The following is a 3,929-nucleotide window of genomic DNA, read 5'->3' on the forward strand; positions in this document are numbered from 1 at the left end:
GTTATTAGGCCAATTCATTGTTCTTTCTGTTTGAAATGCAGCAAAATCATGTTTTATGAATGGGAGTGGTGAACGTTCCTTAATAAGGTTCATGGCCTTTTTGCAAACCTTATGAATCTTATTTCTAATTTAGATGCAAATCTGGTTCATCAAAAACTGCAAAGCACACTGGTTGTTGTCAAAATGGGAAAAACTAGAAACAAAAAACTGTTGAAAGGTCATCTATATTTTGTGATCCAGTTTGAGGTTTATTTTATAGAAGCCTTTTGCTAAAATTTCTTTTGCTAAAATTTCTGTCAAAAACTGTGAAGTTCTATTCACGTCACTTTTTTCTCCTTGTAAAAAGGCCTTTATTGGAAAATTCAAGGATTTATCCTCCACTGTTAGGGAAAGTGTTCATGCATCTTTTTATGTGATCTAGTCTCATTTTGAAATTGCCACCTGTTAAAATGCTTTGCAAACATCTGCTTGAAGATAAACTTCAGGAGAATGTTTGAAAATTATAAACCTTTGAAGTAAAAGCTCATTACAGTTATAGATGCCAGAGGGTTAGCATCTAGATCAATCAATGTTTTAAAACTCCGATTACGACTCGGCCGAGGGTCGACTCCGACTCCGACTCCAACTCGGTATCGACACCGCTGAGGGTCAACTCCAACTCAGTATCAACTTGGCCGGCTCGATTTCAATGACTCGGTCATTGTAAAAAATACATTAAATATTTATTTTTTTATAAAAAAACATAATTTTAAAGATTTGCATTCATGTTTCCAAACACACAACATTAGAATATAGATAGAAGACAACATATGATCAAAGTAGGCTCATGAATATATCCATTATATCAAAATGGCACCCAGTGCACTGTCCAATACATACATGATGATGATATAGAGATCAAAACAAAAACACATAACCAAGGAGGCTAGAAATGGCCTCTACAACAAAAGTAAATTGTGACCAGTACTACTGGCTACTGCTAGAGGAGCCAACATCATCTAGCTCAACCTCTGGATTAGAGTCAGACAGAGAAGCCCATGGCTCCTCATCATCATCTCCAACTGCAATTGTAGAAGTGGTAGCACTAGCAGGCTGTGCAACAGCTGCAAGCTGAGATAGACGAGATATGCGCTTTTGTCGTGGCTGAGTAGAGGAAGCGCCTGCAACTGGAGGACTTGGGGCTGGCCCTGAGGCTGGTACAAGTGGATCTACATTCAACTGAACATTATGTTCGAGTGATGCCTCCACCTATAAATCCAATTCAAGATCCTCATTAGAATCAAACTCTGCTAGATGACTCTCCACTACCCAATCTAATGTTGGATCAATGTCTTCCAACACAATGGGATCTAAATCAGGTCTTTTGTTCAGCAATTGGTTGCGTTTGAGCTGGAGGTTGTATTAGACATAGACTAGATCGTTTAACTGTTTTTGATCCAAACGATTTCTCTTCTTCGTGTGAATCCTCTCAAAGACAGACCAATTGCGCTCACACCCAGTAGCACTACAAGTTTGACCCAAAATACGAATTGCAAACTTCTGCAATTCAGGACAATGGCTACCAAAAGCTTCCCACCATTGTGCTGCAAAAAACAGAGGAGTGTAATGAGTTAGCTCAACAAAACTACAAATTATATACAACTTTCAAATTATAAACGATTTAACAAAATAAGTATTAAGAATTTGAAAATTGAAATTTTTGTTTACCTGGCTCATCTGCTTCCCTTGCAATCTTTGCTAGGTTCTTCCCAAAGGTACCTATGGCTTTGCTGAAGGTTGTGACCTGTCGGTGTATCTCCAGCTGATCACTCTCCAATGGGATCATGCGATCAATGCAGTGAATCAATCCATCTCTAGCCTCCCCCTTCAAAGCTCTTACTGCCCGAGCTTTATAATGATACCGTGGGTTCAAAAAATACCCAGCTGCATGTATAGGGCGATGGAGTTGATTGTTCCATCTTTCATCAATGATTGCCCAAATGGGCCCATACTTAGCCACTTTATCCTTGTATGCCCTCTTTGTTTGCTCCTTTACTTGATCCATAGCCTCATAAATGAAGCCCATAGACAATCTTTCCCCATCCACCAACTGCAACACCTTAACCAGTGGCTCAATAACCTTCACAATCTCTGATACCTTTCTCCAAAATATTTCTTCATTAACTTTCTTTTTCAATTCTCTGCCATCCTGTTTGTGAGACCACTGGCTTTGATTCCATTCTTCTCTGGAAAATATCTTTTGCAAGTTTCTATGTTGTGAAATCATAGATTGCAACATCAAAAAATGAGTAGCAAATCTAGTGATGACAGGCCTAATAATATCCTTGCCCCCTGTGTGTCTCCTCGTAAGGCTCAAAATCCATGAATGATTGTAGATAAATTTTGATATGCTTTTGGCATGATCTACAGGGTTTTTGACCTAATCTAATTTGCCAATATCCTCAAGCATGAGGTCTATGCAATATGCAGCACATGGGGTCCAAAAGATGGTTTTGTGTTTTTCCTCTAACAATTTACCTGCAAGAACATAGTTAGAAGCATTATTTGTGATGACCTGAACAACATTAGCCACCCCACAATCTCATCCAATAGCTGAAACAACAATTGTTCATCTTTTATCCTATCAGATGCATCAACTGATTTTAGGAATATGGTTGCCTGTGGGCAGAAGATAAAAAAGTTTATGATGGTATAGTTCCTTTGATGAGTCCATCCATCTGACATGATGGTACCTCATGTTCTTTCCCATGAGTGCTTGAAATCTTTCAAATAGCCATTAATGGAGGTAATTTCATTCTGCAAACGATACCCCTTTATCTCATGCATAGTAGGGCCTTTGAAGCCTTTTTTCAGCAGCGTGTATGGCATCAAACATAGGCTCATAATATGGTGAACGAGAAGCATTGAAGGGGATATCCGCATCATACCACCATCTACATATGTAATCACAAGCAGTCTCCCTCAATTCTTTTTTCCAATGGTCATCTAAAGTGGGTTGCAAAGTTCTACTAGCTTGAGGACCATGTGCATCTGATGGAGAGGAGGGTGTGACAATGAAATAACTTTTGATATTCATATCACCCTTCTTTTTCATTTTACCCTTACCCTTTTCTTGAATAGACTCCAAAGAGGGATGAACATATCAAAAGGGGTTGGATGCATCAGTACAAGGGATAGAAGAAGAATCCTCAAAAGCAAAATGGGGGTTGGTAGCCATCATTTTTTGTATACTCCTCTTCCTCCCAATTTTAGCCTCTAATTCTTTTTGCCTAGCCTTTTCTTTTTTAAACTTCTCAAAGTTGGCTAACAAATCCTTCTTAATCTCCCCAATTTCTTGTGATTCACATGGAGTAATTTGGCCTCTAATCCCCGCTAAGTGTTGTTTCAGCCTATTAATGCCCCCAGGACCTTCCTTAATTTTTCTATGGCAAAATTTGCAATGCATTTGACTATCAACCATTTCAACATATGCCCAAGCAACATATTTCACTCTAGGTGCCATTTTTTCACTTGGAAATCAAAGGAAAAAATCTGAAAATGAAAAAAAAAATAACATTGCTTTAATGTTCATTTCTTTCACAAAAAACACTTTTTTCAATTTTTACAAGTGAAAAAAATACCTCTAGGCACAAACTGCCTCCTCAAGGTCGCTGCAACAAACAAACTCCTCAATGCTGCTCCAATGGCTGCCTAAGAAGCTCCTCACTCCTGCTACAATGCTTGCCCAAGACTCCTCACCGCTGCTCCAAAAACAAACTCCAAAACTCCTCACAAACTCTCACTCAAATTCTCACTCAAATGCAATGAAATGGTTGTGAGGAAATGAGAGGGGTTGGGTCGGTTTTATAGGGTTTAGGAGAGGGGAATGGACTCCAAAGAACCCACAGGCAAATTACATTGGGCTTTGGGGACCCCACAAACCAAATTTC

Source organism: Pinus tabuliformis, chromosome J (assembly GCF_031772625.1).
Source record: "Pinus tabuliformis cultivar Carrire ecotype Pingquan chromosome J, CPIR1, whole genome shotgun sequence".
Lineage (NCBI taxonomy): Eukaryota > Viridiplantae > Streptophyta > Pinopsida > Pinales > Pinaceae > Pinus > Pinus tabuliformis.